Genomic DNA, 18898 nt, shown 5'->3' on the forward strand with positions numbered 1-18898 from the left:
GATGATTAACTTAAGTAAGAGAGAAATGAAAAGTATCATTAAACAAAGGATGAAGGAAAGGTGGCAAAAACAATGGGAGGAAGAAAGGAGAGGAAGGTGGTTTTATAGCAGATTTGGACATACAGGATTAAAAAATACACTATTCAAAATAGGGAAACATATGGCAGGCAAATGTGAATATTGTGGACAAGACGAAACAGTAAAATATGTAGTGTTGGATTGTAAGGACTATGAAGAAGAAAGAAAGAATTTGGTTAGAGACCTAAATAGGAAGAAAGGTACATTTGATTTGATAGATATTCTGCCGAAAAAGTCAAAAATATGTTATCAATATTCATTTAACTATTTAATAATAACACAAATAATTAGGAAGATTTAGTATTTGTAAAGTAATATTATAGATATAGATGGATATGGATAAATAAATATAAGTATCTTTATGAATAGCCATTTATGAAAAGTCTTCAGTGAAATCATAGATAAATAACAATTTCAATAAAAACTTATAAAAATAATTAATTTATGTAGATTTTAGTGCTTGTAAATATCAATTTTAAGCAGAATGTTTATTGATACAAGTAGGTAAGTAATGACGACGGGAAAGATTTACGCCCCAAATCTCAAAACTGAAAGAATTTTATCCACTTATACCTTTTATTAAGAAAGCACAGATTTTTAAATATATGCGTCTATTTGCTGGCAAAGGCTGTAGGAAAGTATAGTCTCTCTTTATTTAGAAAAATTGAGGTTCTGCTCGTTATTTTTCCAATTGGAACAGTATAGATTGACCCAGAGGTTCTGGCACCTATCCACTTCCAGCCACCCCTCAGTGTACCTTGGTTATTAGCTGGCCACCCTTATAAAAAGTTCTGGCTACGCCTCTGCAGATAATAACTTAGAAAGTGTAATACGAGGTCAACCAGAGCTGACGTCTTCTGGATTGGTTAAAAAAAATGCTGACCTTGGGTCAATCATGGATTACTCTCCTAAAAATACATAAAAGATTGACTTTTATTATTTGCAAATCATAAATCAAAAAACAGAACCAAAACAACAAGCTGATGAATAAGATTTCAAATCCACAAACACTTTAGATTGTTATCATTTTTGTTCAGACTGGTCTAGAATTACAGTTCAGGTCGCATGTCCCTGAAAGTTGTCTTCTAAAAAGATCAATAAGAGTTTTTCTTCATACACATTTTTGAGTTATCTTGTATTGGGGACAGAAGCTCACTTGTAACATTTATGGGAAAAAACAAACATCAGGTTTTTTTTACTTTGGTGGTGATGGTAGTGATAGTGGTTGGCCTCATACCCTCTTAGATAATCAGTGATTATTTACTGGGGTAAAACTTCTTACAGGAATAATAAAGAAACAAAAACAATCAAATAGTGCAATCATCTGGCTGACATTATTTCTTATAAATGTAATGTAATGTGTAAAAAAAATACTCTGCACCTAATGATCTAATCACAATTCTAGAAGGGGGATACCTCAAGGCTTAATCATAGGCCCATCACTTTTAGCTGATATTTAAAATATTTACCTAAAAACTTTAGAAATGGTAACTTCCAAATGTATACGGGTAGCACACTCCTACTTTTGCAGGAAATGTCTAATTAATCACAAGAGCTTGTTAATAATAAGAAGACTAAATGCTGAAACTGAATTAAAATGTGTTTCTTCATAGTGTTGGTGTGTACACCTATTTACCCAGATGATTGGACACATTTCTTTCAATTCAAACAAATATTTCTATTTTCCATTAGAATTGTAAAGAGTTAAGGGTACATTATACATGGAAAAAATATTTCCCCATTGCATTTTAAAGACCAGTAATTTTATCATTGTATCTTCTAACACCACACCATAGAGATGTGGTTTAAAAGCTTTAAGAATTACAATCTACCACTAAAGGATGCTTAAATATATTGAGGTTTGAGCACCTCTCAGTTGAATTGTGCGTTGTAAAGAGTTTTTTAATCAACTGATAACCTGCAAGGGAAAAATACCTGCAGACTTTATTTACTAGTTACACAATGGATATGGGGGGAATGCTTAAAAGTACATAAATATAGAATATTTAATTTAGGAAGCACTTTGTTTAAGACCAACAGTGTTCTCAAAAGTTTAGATCAATGTTCCTTAATGCTGTTCCACTGAAATAAAAATGTTTAAGGGACACTAGGAGGATGATTACGACTTACTGGAATAAATGTTGAGCTTACAATCAAACCAAGGTTAAATATGGCTGCAAAAAATAATAATGGAATATATAGTTTTGACCTCTGACCCAGAAAGTCCTTACATAAATAAGACAACAGCTGAATAAGTTCTATTTCTTCAGAAAACATTCTGAATATTTAAGGTTTCTTAGCCTGGCCTTTCCACTAAACTAAGTGTCACAGGATTTTTTTTAAATCAATTTGCTTCATCACATGAGCTGAAGCGTATCCTTTGATCTGTGAGTGAAATAATTGGTCACTAGATGGCGCCAAATTGCTGCTATAACCCACTGCACTGAACTTTGCCCCTATCTGCACAGTGGATTTGGACCAGCAAATATAATGAATGACTGCTGAAAATGATAGTGACAGTTTGAAAATTAGAAATTAAGTAGATATTAATAGATTTAGATATTTTTACCTAGACACTTTTACCTCAGTCTTCTAAATACATCTGATTCTGTCCCATGGATTGTAGGAGGTGAAGAGTTCAATGATCTGTTCAGTCTCTTCTATGAAACTAAAACAGTGGCCGTGTTAATTGGTTTTTAATAAAACATTATCAAGACGTGGTTGTTGATCAAAACTGAAGTGACAGTATTAGCATGTGATCCGGCAGAAGCCTGCAGGCAGGAGATGTTCGTTTCTTTTTTTTTCCTGGAAGAACAAGCTTTCCCAGACGTGTTCTGTAAAGTGACTAATTTAAGTTCCACATGTCATTTGGCAGCCAACATGTTTAAAACTTTGGATTTCCTAGAAACATTAAACTGGACTCTGTGGATGAATTTGTGTGTGTGATTGAGGACCACTTTCACTTTTAAACTTTTGGAGTCTGGCAATTTTACATAGTAATGACATTTTGACCAGTCCTCTCAAGCTATTCTGCTATTGGTTGGTTTTAGGGCTAAGGCGTCAATTGCGTTAGAGTTAGGCTTAGGGTGAGGAATGCATGGATAATGGTTGGGTTTAGGGATAGGGCATTAAAAGGGCTGAAAATGACTTATCAATGGAAGTCAATGGGAGTCCACACATGGTCATCACTACATATAGAGTGCTACGGTAGGGTGGGTGCTTAGTATAAGCAGAAAACAGGCTTCAGTTGAGTTACATTACATTTTCTTTTCAAGCTAAAATAAAAAAAAGCAGGGATCTTTTTTTGTGTTCATCCAAGAATATTTTTTTCTATTCTAAGCCCATGCTTAGAAATAAAGACTTACCTTAAACCACAGTTTAAGGGACAGTGTGTAAGATTTAGCCTCATCTAGTGGTGCACTAAATGAATTACAAACAACTAACAACAATGCTTGAAGGCCTTCTAACTTCACACACTTGAGCTCGTTACCAACGTGAATCTATTAAAATACCAGTGGAAACATCTGAAATAAAAATATTACTTGGTATTAATACATTTCCCCACACCATTTAAAAAAAAAAGTCTGAAAAAAAAAAACATTTACAATCTTTTGTTTTGTTAACAACGTAAGTTTTTTTGTTTTAATCTTTTGAATATTTTTTCCTGTTTAATAATGATTATTATCTCTTCTAACTCAATCAAATCGATCTTTCACTCGCTTACTGTGCTGCACATGCAAAATCCTTATTTAACATTTGCAGTTCATCAGTTCTTCATGCGTAGATCAAACCTAAATAGGGACATGTTTAAAGCCATATTTGGTTTTGGATGATTCTTAAATTACAAAATAATAATCACTATTTTTTATTTTTAGAATTCAGTAACAAGGATAACTGCTTGGAAACAGCAAATAAATAAAGTTCACATTAAGCCCTCATTGGATCTAAATGGCTCAGCCAATTCTGTCCTTTGCTAATTAATTCCTCTATTTTCTATGAACACTTACTTTTACTTTCAAACTTGTCAACACACCATTTTTAATGACAACAATTAAAAATCAGTGAAATCTACCCTTTAGTTAAATTTGACTGAACTCCACTTTCAGAAGATAATATTTAAAACCCTTTTTTCAATTGACTGTGGTTCCGATTTTGACTAAAATATGCTTTTGTTTGGCAAAAATAGTAGATAATAAACTGTAAAGTGCATCATTCCTATTAATACACATCTTTTACTATTTTGAAACTCCCTACCAGGATTGATACGCACACATCAGAGCTTCTTTAACAATAATTCTGATAAAAGTAATGAAATATCTATGACTGTGTCTGTCTCATTCACTGTTGCATCTCTGGTGAGCAGTTGTGGACAGGTCAGACAGCAGTCAGTTGGAACATGATCAACAAACTGTTTTGGTAACATTAACAGAGCGCTGGGAGCTATCAGTCCTGTTATCACTGCAGCCTCAGACTGACTCCTCTTCCCACGATCAGGTTCATCCATGACACAGCTGTCGGTCTGGCCCTGGATATCACAAACGGAGAGTAGTACAAACAAGCTTAACTGGATTAAAAGAACAAGATGACCCTTTTGATAAAGAAATCATCATTTAACAGTTGCTGCCCATCGTTTATTCTCTTTTTTTCGAAATTCCTTTAAAGTGATAGATATTTGAAATGAGTCTCGCTTAGGAAGGTTAAAGGAAGTTGATATTTTTCCCTTGTAAGTGATTTAATTACCCAGCTTCTGTGGTCCCAGAGACAAAAGCTTAAAAGACCAGGAGGCCATGACTTCTCTTAAATCAGCCTCAATCTTTCTCTTATGATCTTCTTTAAATCTTTGATTTGCTGCCATTTGAAGTGGGCGGTATAATACACAAACGTTAACATGTTCTGCTCCTAAAGGAAAAGTCCGCTCAGCAAGAAATAATCAATGGATCATTATATTAATCAATAAAAAATAAAAACAATATTTTTCATCGTGATCACTGAGTCCGGGAATGGCCATTTTTGCCCAAATATAGTAACACCTCACTCCTGACATCTTCAGGCAGTGATGTCACTGTGCGGTAAGCCTAGATACATCTGCAATTAACAACAATTTTTGAAGATTTTGAGAGGACTTTCCCATTTAGATTCACCAGGGCTATATTTAAACTGACAATGGCCACGTTCGTGGCAATTGGATGTTTGAATACATCGGATAAAACTGAATTTTTTTTTTTTGTTATTTCACCTTTCCGATTCATGATCCTCCACGGACGGGTTCGTCGTTGGATTGACAAATTGAAGAGGGAAGATTTGCCATTGAACTTCTGGCCAGAGAAAAAAACATGTAATATGTAGGCAACATTTCGAAGAAGAATGTTTTCAAGATGACTTGGATAATTGCGCGCTGTGACAAACACCAGATACAGGACTTGATCAACAGCCGATACCGCACCATGACATCACAAACCAGTAGGTGGCAGTAGTGTTCTTTGAGAAACATGGATGCCTCCAGTAAAGCACATTCAAATGAAAATAATTTTTACTTAAAAACACTTATCATTTCATAAACAGTATGTAATTATTTCATATTTAAAGTACTTTCAGAAGTTTGAATTCTGAATGTGACTGTACTTTTCCTTTAATATTAGCTTTACATTGGAAAATTATTAGTAGTTCACTTCTTTCTACCTCCATCAATTATCACCTTTTGTGTAAACAGCCTGCCCAATCCAAATTACAATTTAACAATCCAGTAATTATTGTTTGCATAGACTACCATAAACTGCTTAGATAAGGGGTCTTCAACGTTTTTCAGGCTAAAGACCCCCAAACTGATGGCGAGATGGAGCGGGGACCCCCTAATTTTATATATTGTATGAAATTGTGTTATATTAAACTGGTTCTATAGTCACTCTATTACAGATGGAGTCATGTAAAGGAAGTAATTTTGCCCTGGGATTATTAAAGTATTTCTGATTCCTGGTTGATGGACAGGTGTTGTGAATAAAATGGTGCCCAGCTTGAAAGAGCTCCTGTGTGTCGTTGAATGTGTGGATTGATGACTGAAAGACATCTTCTGCCTCCATTTATCTGTTTACTACTGTGTGTTGAATTCATGTTAATGTGTATTTGAAGAATTTCAATTAGTGTAAAAAATTGCAGGGGGGAATATAAAAAAAAAAAAGGTTTAGGTTACAGCTATCCTATACCTGTTTGACCTCTTTTCTCTGGTTCATTTGTCATTTATGTTGAAGACTATCTAAAAATATAAGTCATGTTTTTAGATATTTTATGCATCAAATCTTGATATTCTTTTTGAAGAACTAAAAAAATCTAGAGTCTATGTTTCTGTTCTTACTATTAAACTTATTGGAACAACAATAACAAAATTTTTTTTATATAATCTTCCAATTTTCCACTCTTTTGTCAGATATTTGACTTATTTTTACTCAGAAACGCAGATCTGCATTGATGACTGAAAGACATCTTCTGCTTTCATTTATCTGTTTACTACAGTCTGTTGAATTCATGTTAATGTGGATTTAAAGACATTTCAATTAGTGGAAAATATTGCAGGGGGGAATATAAGTCTAATTAACCAAAACTTCGTGACCCCCATGCAGTACCTCCGCGGACCCCCTAGGGGTTGCGAACCCCCTGTTGAAGACCTCTGGCTTAGATGATAGAAGTTCTACCTGGTCTTGGTCATTTTCAGATAGCTGCAGCTTTAGTCACATAACGTATCTAATAAGGATAAGGAAATAAGGAATCAACTCTATCTGTATTGTTGTGGATTATACATTACAGCAACATGTGTTTTCTGGATTTAAACCATCACCTACAGAGAACAACGAGGCAATGCCTAGGCAGCAATCTTACAGTAGATGAATGGTGCTGGTCAGGGACCTGGAGTGGCAGCCTGCTGAGTTTAAACCAGGTGCCTACAGCTTTTTCAAGCAAAGAGAAATAAGCAAGTGTGTGGTAATCTGGATTTATAATAAATTCATTTTCCAAGATCGTTATAATACATTTCTCACTGAATCTTAAATAAAAAAATGTTGAACTGTTACCTTAAAATGTTTAAATTACACTGTTCATTTTTTTTCATACATTGATTCGAAAGTAAAGCAAATATTCCTTCATCAAACTTCGTCTGGATAAAATTATAGAGGAACCTATAGGTTCCCAGTTTATTAATGTTTGACAGCCACATTATTTTATGTAACTAGCAATTATGAAAAGGCACAAGTTTAAGCTTTTCTTGGCAAAATGCGTATTCGCCTCAATTAAATAAAAAAAGACTCTGTAAATCAGTTAGTCATAACAAAAAGAAAACTAGATACATGTTCCTTCTCATTTCCCACTCATATTTGTTTGATTAAAAATGAATGTAATTCCTTTGTTTTTCAGGATTGAACCAGCATTCTTCTTAACTGAGAAAGGCAACAAAACAATACACAAAGCTTGGCATCATCGTGTCTTCTCAAAGAGAGTGGAAAAGCGAAGCTTTTATGAGCCATTCCTTTGCTCATTTCCATTTTTATGAAATACTTATCCTTTGCGGTTCAGGGTGCTGTCACTTCACAAAACCATGATATGAAAATTTTCACCACAGTGACATTAACCGGGAGGAGATATAAAACTACTTCCTCTCTGCATTTGAGATTGTGCGTCTTTAGTTTGGCGTGGCCCCAGACCGGTTGCACGTGTGCGAGGGTTCATGCGTGCTTGTCTGCGCACACGTCTTTCCCTGCCACCTCCATGTGCTACAGTAAAGGTTCTCAGAGTCCGACAGAGCTACCACTGTAATGATCAAACACACACATGGTTACAATTAGACCATATGGCTTCTAGTGTCTAAGAGAGGGGAAGAATGGAAAGCAGACAGCAGAATAGGAGAGGCAAAATGAGTGAAATTACAGTAATGCATCCATGAGAGAGGGAGAACAGAGGAGTACAAAGGGATGGGAAGGAGATGAAGGAGCAGAGATGAAGACCCTGAAGTTGGAGAAAAGATTACACAGAGAGTGAAAGGAAAGAATGGGTGGAGAACACCCAAAGAGAGGGAGAGAGAGGGGCTGTAGCCAAATTTTCATTCAGATTCATTTTCAAGAATGGGCAAATTAAAGGAACCAGAACTAAACTGAGCGGTCCTTTGAGTCAGGAGTTGGCTTGAAGCTGCTGACCTTAAAAAGAGGGTAGAGAGCTGGACTGTCTAAAACAGAAGAAGCAAGCTCCTGAGCTTTGTTGCACCACTAACTTTGACTTAATCTCTTCCATGGGGACATAATCTGTTCCAGGGGTTTGAATGCAGTTGTAAGACAGGGGTCAATGACGCAAATCCATCTTTTGAATAAACCATAACTTAGCAACTTTTGGGAAAAGAGTGCACATGGGAGAAGTTCGTCCTCAGGGTTTTCTGGCAAAGCGCCCCTGTGTTGTTTTTACCAGTTGTTATGTTGTGAAACAGTCTGGATCCTTTTCTAAAATTTAGATGCAGATCACCATCCCATTACTGTTACTGAGCAATAGTGATAATCATCATCATAAACTGCAGGTTAAAGATAAAACAACAGTAATATTTGGAGACTAGAACAAGTTTTCTGTACAACTTCATGCATGCATCCTTCTATAGCTTAGCTGTTAGGGTCGGGGTGCGTGTGTGTGATCGGGGGGGTCATTAGTCAATCGAACGGCCTGCGGCATCACTTTCCATGTAAAGGGTGTAATAATTATTTACATCCAACCCAATATTGGGAAACAATGGATGATTGCACTCTGAGCCATTTTTGTTCACCTTAGATCCCAGAAATTATGCACGTCAGAGAAAATACTACAATGACCTAGATTTTCTCTAACTGTACGGATCAGAGCAGGCCAGCCCTGTCTGTTCCTCCACTTGACAACAGCTGTTCCGCCTCTTAAAGAAGGTTGAATTTTTTTATTGATTTTTTTATATCTGGGATACACCATATTAGATATGAATATATTGCTGTTATAAAGTACAAGTATAGCGCTGTTTTCTCTTATAATAAAAGTTTGTGCTTCTAAGTGCCGGAGCACACCGGAGATGATTTAGCGTCTGATGTTGCAAAAAATTGGATCCAATGAGGTCATGACAATTACATCTCATTTAAATCCAGGGGGCTGGTCAGACCACGTATGATTCTCTGCAACTGTGCTTGCACAATTACGACCAAGGTAGACCCTGGGGGGTATTTTAGTTGGACCCGTTTAACAATTTGACGGGATGCAATGAGTCAGTCAGGAAACGAGAAACAAATAAAGTAAAACGCGTCATATAAAATCTCTGAAATGCAAGGTAATCTATATAGCAAGTGGAGTATCCTCTGACTTAAATGATCGATAAAAAATAACCTTACGCATGGAATGACCTCAGGAGTACTTAAAACACAGTCAACAAGGTCAGACAGATCTTCTTTGAGGTTCAAGTAAAAAAAAAGTGGAACAACAAGGATATCTATGAGGGACAATGTGGGACATGTGCAGCTTTGATATGATGCACTTTAACAGTTACTTTACTTCCCTCTCTATGACACAGAAAAATAACTCTAGCAGACATTCACCAGCCTCACTGAGATATTATCTGCTGCACAGTCGTTGTTGTGGCTGCGTTTTTTCTAAATATTAAGTTTCCATTATATTTTGTATGTACTTAATTCCTTAGGCTGCTCTGTTTTCTTCTAAGAGCATCATGCAGAGGTTGGTCATGACGTGGGGTGCGGGCATTTGATGACAGCTGCATTGGCTTTGTGACAGTCACTGCAGCTGATTTATGTACATTTAAGAAAAGTGCCTGTTGAATATATTTTTTTTTCACTCTACAGAATTTGATCCCGTCAAATGTGGTAAATGATCATCATTTTTGTGGGATCCTGGTGCAGAAGTCAAAAATGGAGCTTAGTCCCACATATATCATGACAACTGGTTACGGTTGCAGTTTCTCCTCACTAGTCTGCTATCAACTAACCCTAACATCACAGGACTCATGCCATCCATTTTCTGATACAATTAATCCCAAGTGATGTTGAGAGGGGTGCTGGTGACTATCTCCATCACAGGGAAACACAGAGCCAAACAGGACAAACAACCATTCATTCACACAGTCACACCTAAGGAGAATTTAGAGAAGCCAATTAACCTAACAGTCATGTTTTTGGACTGTGGAAGGAAGCCAGAGTACCCAGAGAGAACCCATGCATGCTCAGGGAGAACATGCAAACTCCACGTAGAAAGATCCCAGGCTGGGAATTGAACCCGCAACCTTTTGGCTGCAAGGCAGCTGGTACCCGCTGCTCCGCTGAGCAGCCCTAGAACTCATACCTAAACATAAAAAAAAATCAATGGAGAAAAACAGGTAGCACCCACTTTAGTCACAATACATGATCAGTCAGAGAATATGGAATTTGGAGAACATCAGCCTTTAGTTTGCCAACAGTTCAGTAAACCTTTGAACTCTGAATCAGATTGTCAGCTGTGCGGAGGCACTGAAGAAACTCCCAATGGAAACATGATCGACAGACTGGGTTGATCCATGAAAAAGGAGAGTGGATCCACGCCTGGCCCCAACCTGAACTCATTACCTCCTCTGATTATGTCCAAAATGAAACACTGACATAATTTCTTATCCAAATGTCCAGTTTAATCTTACACACTTATCTGGTACATTCCCATGGAAAGACATAGTGGAAATATATGAGAAAATTAGAATGTCATGTTGTCAGTTTGAGCTGTCTGTTCTCAGCTGAAGGACATAAAGGGAGCAACATCACATCTGACTCACCCAGAAATATAAGATAAGCTCTCAGAATAAATGATAATTTCTTTAATACTGAGGTTCAAAAAGGACAAAAAAGATCAGGAGAGCAAGTTTAGATAAAATAAAAGTGATTGACTAAAAATTGAAATAAGTTATAGTAATGGTTCAGTAAAAGCTTATGTTGAACATAATTTTCCCCATGGGGATGAATTCACTGCTGCATTATTGGGAAGAAACTGTCAAATTACTATAATTAGCTTTGAACTTTATTAGCATGAATTATGAAGCAGTTTTACTGTGCAGAATGTCACTGATGCTTTCACTTACCTCGGTTTCACTGTGTATATACTGGGTTTACACATTTTGGGTTGTTGGTCTGTAATCAGAGTATACAAGGACAACTTTATGTTCTCTGTTGCAATGTGCCGGCGGTTTATGGGGGATGTTCACTCTTTGATTTTGTTGCGTATAGGATTTCAGAGAAAGACTCTCGGTGATCTGGCCAGAACCCAACATACATCCCGCAGTAAAAGTTCGACAGCTATAAACACAGCCATGCTAGTATTTAGTAAATATGGACCTCAATAGTTCTTTGAAGTTTTATTGCAGGCCTTAAGAATCAGGGTATAATCTCCTAAAGAACAGCACATCATCACTGCATTTATCTTGCATGTTTCCGGCTGTTTTTTTATACGCAGCTCTCACTGAGTCATTAAGCTGTTTCCTTCTTTCACAAATCTCTGTTATGTTGAACAAAACTGCTGAAAACTATCAGTTTTCAGCATTTCTGTGTATTTTTGGGTTATAATCGTACATGATTACATATATTTGAATGTTCTTTACAATTTGAGTTGAGTCCAGTGCTGCTATTCTACACTAAGCACTAAAGTCAAATATTGGAATAATATTTTGATACTAAAAGGATCATGATTTATAGAACTCCTCCACTATAGTGGGAATTATTAAAAACATTCAAAATACAAGATGTATTATTCCCATTGCATTTCTCTGCATTGTTCTTTCTTTGTCGTCACATTTCTTTTTCATCTATCCCACAGCATCAATTGTGGTAACTTCTGAAACAAAGAAATGACATGTGAGTCTTTAATTAGTAAGCAAACACCACACAATAATAGACCTTGTGAGATGAAAAGACGTAAATGGTCAAATGTTTTTGAAATCTCTCCACATCTTGTTCTCCTCATCCCGTCTCCTTTTCTCTGAATCGTCGTCAGAACCCAAACATGAGCCTTCCAGCTGAGCGTCTTGCGTGTCAAGCAAAGCTAATTGGCCTAAAGTGGCTTAACGACCCTACGGGCTAATGGTGTCCATTTACGGGCCAAGAGAACCAAACCGAGCACAGGGGTGGATAGGGGCACTGCTGGGACCTCAGCCTGAGCCGGTCAACTTGAATTGGGATCAGTGCGGAAGCAGGATGGACTCCAGCTAGATTCCCTCAGATTTGCTGAATTAATTGAATAAGCGACCAATGGTCAAGGAAGTTAGGTTCAACAGCTTGTTTGAAACATAGACAGGAAAGGGACTGAACAGACCTGTGGTCGCTGAGGGGGAAAATCGTTTGAGCCTTGTGAACACTGTTTGATGTCCAGTACGGGATATGGAGTGTTACCTGATTTCATGCTGTTTCCTTTTGGTGTTTTGTAACAAGTTCAGCTCTGGTTGGTTGTTAAAATGGTGAAAGCAAAGTGTAGAGGGATCCACACATGCTGATTGTTCAAGAGCAGATTAAAGACACACACTGGTGTACATAAAAATTTATGTCATGTTCTGGGTTCCCACAAATTCTAACATGAATTGGCTTCAGAGTCCTACACAATTAATAGATAGAAAATTATTAAAAATCAACCATCAAGCGTTTTGGCAATACATTTTGTTTTGTCAGAGAGAGAAAGAAAGAAGCTAATGTACTGATCTGCATCTCACCAAACCCCTGATCTTGTACAGGGAGCTAGGTCTTTAAAAAATAAATAAATAAATCCATTATTGTCTTAATTGTCACAATTTGGTTGTGGTTAGTTGACCCAAAAGCAGAGGCAGGAAAGCAGAGGTGAATTTCTTGTGGATTTAATGAGTTTACTGAAAACAGAGGCAGGTAATCCAAATATCCAGATATGAAAACAGAGTTCAAATTAACAGGAAACCAGGAGTCCAAAAATCAAAACGTGAAAACAAGTCAAAACGTATCAGAAACTAAGGAGACATAAGGGGAATCACTATCAAAGGAGGAAGGCTCAGAGAGAAGGAGTAGGAGCATGTTTGATGAGGAACCAGCACTGAAGAACTGCACAGAGAGAGTATTTATGGCAGACTGAAACAAAGGGAGAGCTAACGAGCAGATTGGGAGCAGGTGTGGGCAGAGCAAAAACAAGAAGGGGGCAGGGAAAAAAAAGGAGAACTAAAGAGGGCAGCAGAGGGCAACAAATAAAAACCTGAGAACTGAAAATAACCAGAAAACACACACAAAAAAAAGAATGAAACCTCAAAAACTAGAAAAAATAATTATTTTATATACGCTATATAGTAAAAAGTATTGGGTCAAACCACAGGGTTGGCTCTAGTCATTAAGGTGACTAGGGCATCCCAATCCCCACAGATCCCACACACCAGCACTGCTCGAAGTTCTACAGCAAACATGGGTAAAAAGAAGCTTTATGTTCGATGCAAAATCAACGGTACCAAAAGTTAACCCAAACATAAATTACATATTAAACCAAAATAGATAAATAAATAAAGTGTGTAGAGGGAAAAAAAACAACTCTTCTTTCCTTAAACCAGATGACAAGCTGGATCTTATGATGCAGCTTTTGTTTCTTTTTGCGGAGGACAAAAAATTTCCTTCTGGCCGAAAAGCCAGTTTAAACCCGGGAAAAATCAACATTTAGTGGAAGTGGGAACAGCTCACGTCAGGTAGACACCTCAAACAACTCAACATGCGGCCACTGTTAAAATCTCCTCCGCTCTGGTTGGCATGCTGTGGGATCACAAGACCTGGTTCAACCTGCTAATTTACAAAATGCCATTGAACGCCACGTACGGACTTCAACACACCGCGCCAACTGCATCTGATCTAAAAAGCCGAAACCACTCTGTCTACATTTGATAAACATGGCGCAGCACTGAGAGAGAGGGGTGCTGGCAGTGGAACAGAGGCAAAGCAGCTTGTCAGCGGGGGATCAGACCCAGCTTTTCTTCCCAATGGGAAGGGAGCTAAATGCTGATTGTTAGCGGGTTGGCCCATGTCTGAAAAACCCGGGTTAACCTGCTAATTTCAGTGGGAAAAAGTTATTCAATCGGCACAGACAGCTAAGAAATAGAACCACTTGTTACAGCACAACTGAACTAGAGGTGTCTACAAGTGGCCTGGAGTTTTAAAATGTAGGTCTTAGATATCTATAAAGCACATCTTCAAAGAGATCAGTACGGTGAAGTGTTACTAATAATAAGCTGAACTAGCCTGGCCTGTGTCATTTTATTTTGCATACCAGCATGTATGCAAAATCCAACCAACATGGCCCTGTGTGAAAAAACATTTCACCAGTATTTTTCTGTGTAAAGGCAACATATACAACTATTTTTTTCTCTAGTCCAGACAAAATTGCAAATGTTACCATGTCTCATATATTTGTGAAAAAATACAATAAATCTTAAAGTCAATACCCTCTTGGCAGTACATCTGCAACCTCCACCTTGAAGATTTCTGCTCTAGCCTATTTATAAATGGTGTATTTCTGTAATACTAGCACATCTTATAACTATCCATCTGTTAAAACTATAAGCGTATGAGCAAAGCTGCACAAAGTTTAGTTTTTGGAAGTATGAATGAATCTTAGGCCCCTTATTTTTAGGAACTGTGACCAGTCCACTGCTCTTCTGGAGTAACCTTATAAGAAGCTAGCTGTCTATTCATAAATCAACTCTTTCTAGCAGGCTGCAGGATAAACAAAAAGGCCCTGATTGAGACAGATAACAGTTTGCAAACTATTTTTTTCTCATCTACTACATAGAAGTCACATATCTCCTGTTTACTGTATTTAATGTTTTTTTTTTTTTAATAGATAGTTTAAAATCTCAGTGGTAGAAATAACCTCATGACGAGAACCAGAAGCTGGGTATGGAGCTGTGTGGGTTTATTGCCTTTGTGGAGGACAAACCAGGGACTTTTTAAGTTACATGCCTTAGTTCATTTTAAGATTTAATTGTAAAATGAGTCACATTATGGTTGGTTTTAAGGTAGGATTTGGTGATTCTAGTGTGATGATAAAGGTAAGTGTAATGGACTGGGGAATATATGCTGTCTCTGTGTGTGGGTAAAAGAAAATGTACTTCAGAGGCATTTTGGTTTTTTTCCCCTGCTCTATAAAAGTTGTGAGACCATTTGTTAACTGTCAGTTGGTTAGCCTCCGTTCCCACTCTAACCCCAATAGAGAAACCACTGAAATCTACACCAGCTTTGAGGAAGTGAGCTACCCTGTGGTACCCTCACCATCTGGAGTATTTTATCCCACAAGGTGATTTCTTTGATCGTAAGTGCTTCCTTAGCAATGAGTAAACCCTGTGCCTCTTCTCTTTAACAGATTCAATGCTATACCAGAGAGGGAGCATATTAGTGAAAAGAGTCACATCCGTTATTAAGTATTAAAAAAAATCTGGAAGTGCTTGGTGTTCAAACATTCGCATTACCAAGAAAGCATATTTCAGAGAACGCCAAAAATGTCCCTAGACAGCCAAATAACCCAAGCATGCAGCAGTATTGGCTTTAGCCAAGTGGTTCATGATTTATTATGTCTGTTAGGTGCTTGTATACTGCATGTTTACTCTCCCCTTCCTGCCTGACTGAGAAGTAACCATGCTTTAAAGAAATATTTCCACATGACTCAATAAAGTGGAATATGCATTCTGATAAGTCTCATCGGTTAGATTAAGAATGCCTTTTGAACACAATCTTTAAGCAGATAAAGTTGTGCTTGAAAATGTACATACCCTTCCTTTAAAGACATGGAAAAGGAACTCAACTGCCAGTAAATAAATCGAAAAAGATAAATGTAATAATACAAAAAAAATTGGAAATCATGACATTGATTGTGAATATAAACATAATCTAATGCTACAGTATTTATTAATTATGGATATTTATATATATGAAATGGTATATTATTTATTATCTATGAACTTAGAGTCTCACTCTTTAAGTTTGCATTGTATTAGAAATTGCTATTTATAATTACATAGGAGCAAGTCTCGCAAAAAAAACAAAAAAAAAACGCATCATCACTTGACAAGATACAGTAGGTGATGAGTTAGGTTTAGGAAGCCATTGAGGAAGACATTTTTACCATGAAGGTCTCCATATTGTTAGAAGGGGAGAAATGGTGGGGGACTTGGTTCATATGGTTGCAGTCTGAAAATTAGACACTGTAGCTTTAAGAAAATTAATTACTGAAATCAATTAATTTTTGATATTTTAATTTGACAAGCACTATGTAACTGTCTGTTGGGTTGGTCTATGGGTAAATCATAAGGTACTGTGTTGCTTATTTATTGAAAGGTACTTTTAGAAGTACCTTCTTAAAATGTACTTTTAAAGGACAATTTTCTTTTTTTATAGTTTTTGAAACTTTTTCTTCTTAAAAAGTGAGGCATGTGTTTATGATCATCCAACATGAACCTTTATTTTGTATGTTTTTGAGCATCAGTTTTCAAGATTCTGAAAACAGTTAGGTCCAGTTTTTTTTTATTGCTCTCTTCTTGCTTTGAACCATGATAGTACAATACTCTACATTTAGGCTTAACCCCATGGAAGGTGAACCTATCCTCACTTTCCCTTTTGCAGCTCCATCCATCTTCCTACTGGTTCATTACAGCAAATCTGTCCACTCTGAAGAAAGTTATCCCCAACACATGATGCTTCAACAGACATTTTTGATTATAGGGATGATGTATTCCAGGATCATCTGAGAGCTACACACACCAAACTGAGATTAAATAACAAAAAGGTGGAATCTATGTTATCATTTATCATCAAAAGTTTGTTGCTTTGAATTACATTAAGATATACCGTGGTAAACGAGATTGAAATCCAAATTATATGAATTTTTATTTAATCAGCTAGATCTTGCCTTTAAATCCCAGACTAGGAACAACAAAGTTTTTACATCAGTACAAATAAAGAACTGAAAAGCAGAAAGACTCAGTACCACCTGTCTCTGATCTATCAAAGCCAAGATTTTGTAAAGGTCCATCGCATTTCAATTAGTCTGCTAGAAACAATGGTGTGCATTTGCAGGCAGATTGCTGGCATAAAACCTAGGAAAAAACAATTCCACTATGATTGTCTCATCTGTACCATGTTGAATTTTTAATTGTTAGATTGTGGCTTTGTTTTAAACAAAAGGGATCCTAACAATAACAAAGAAAATAATTAAACTGGGCTGGGCAAATAATTGAACCTCACTAAATAGTGACAAAAACAGAAAAATTGACATAATTAATATTTAGACAAAGATTGTTTAACTAATGCAGGTATCTTATCAATGCTAAAATTAGTAACTTATCCATGTCATGATTTAATTAAAGGTCTGACCCTAAAATGCAGAAGACCAAACAGAGAGACCAGGGAAAAGTTTAACAGGTTTATTAAAAATATTGAGATGAGTCCAGTGCTGCTCAGAACACTGCTCAACCGGAACTGAAAGGTGAGGCGAAGACACTGCGGTTAGTTCAGGCTCAGTGGGAAATTTGAATCTTTGGTTTGAATGGAAGGAATAGGCTGCAGACTCACTTCTCCAGAAAAAGGTGTCCTTTATGGACAGTCTGTGTGGAATGTTCCAGAGATTGTCTTGTTTGGTAATGGGCGGACAGGGTAACTCAGACTGCGGTTGTTCCTTGGTGAATGGAGAAGCTGACTGCCACTCAAATTTCCTGCGGTACTTGAACGGGCTGTGGTGCAGATGAAACCTTTGCTCGGTGTGAAGCTCAAACGACCTCTTGGGGAAAGTGGATCCAAACTTCCTGCTTGGAACCCCAGCTCAGTTAGAAGCTCAGTTGATCCTTCCAGAGAGAGAAGGTCCGAACAAATCCAGTTTGCAGGATGATTTCCTGCCGAGAGGCAAAGACAAAAAACAAAGTTAAGACTCAGGTTGACAAAAACTCAGTTTGACTCAGCAAAACTCAGCTTGGCTAGAGAATCCATAAACTGGCAAACCCAAACTCAGGTTAGACTCTGCTAAACTAAGCATGGCTAGAGTGCACAGTATTGGCAAAACAAAGACTCAGGTTAGACTCTGCTAAACTAAGCATGGCTAGATTACCCAGTATTGGTAAACACTCTGGCGTCGAGGTAGTGGCAGTCAGCAGCTTAAGAGCACTCCATAGGTAATGAGGCAATGAGCTGCGTGCAGGGAGACCCAATGAAGACGGGGCACCACCTGGTGGAGGAGGAAAGGAAACACAAAAAAAGACCACACAAACTGGATTCCTGACAATCCAAAGGCGCTCTTTAAATGTCACCATTAGTAGCAACTGCTTTGTCCAGCATAATTTTGTATCATTACAGTACATTAGCAAACTGAGATTCTTTCTTATAATTTTTTTTCCATTTTTAGTTTCCATTTTAGCGTTGAGGGAAATTGCTGACCATGTGGCCTGATGGTTGATTATGCGGGTTGTTTTGTGTATGATTTCTCTTTAAGTTTTTCATTAAAAAGACATTAAAAAACCCAATAATCATTTGATTAAAAGTAGTTTACAATCAAGGAAGAGAGACTAGACAAAAAAAATGATTTCATACAGTGAATAAACCCACCGTTGTGTATATCCTGTGGTCATTGGATCCACAGCGACACACAGAACAAACAGCCACCGGACACACTAACGCCTAAAGGCTATTTAGAGTAATTGCATATTGTAGGACTGTGGAGAGTACCACAAGAGAACCCACACATGCACTGGAGAGAAGATGGAAACTATGGAGAAAGACCCCAGATTCCAACAGAAGACCTTCTTTCTGCAATGCAGCAGGACTACCTGCTA

Source organism: Cyprinodon variegatus, unplaced genomic scaffold, assembly GCF_000732505.1.
Source record: "Cyprinodon variegatus isolate N-32 unplaced genomic scaffold, C_variegatus-1.0 Scaffold149, whole genome shotgun sequence".
NCBI classification, from domain to species: domain Eukaryota; kingdom Metazoa; phylum Chordata; class Actinopteri; order Cyprinodontiformes; family Cyprinodontidae; genus Cyprinodon; species Cyprinodon variegatus.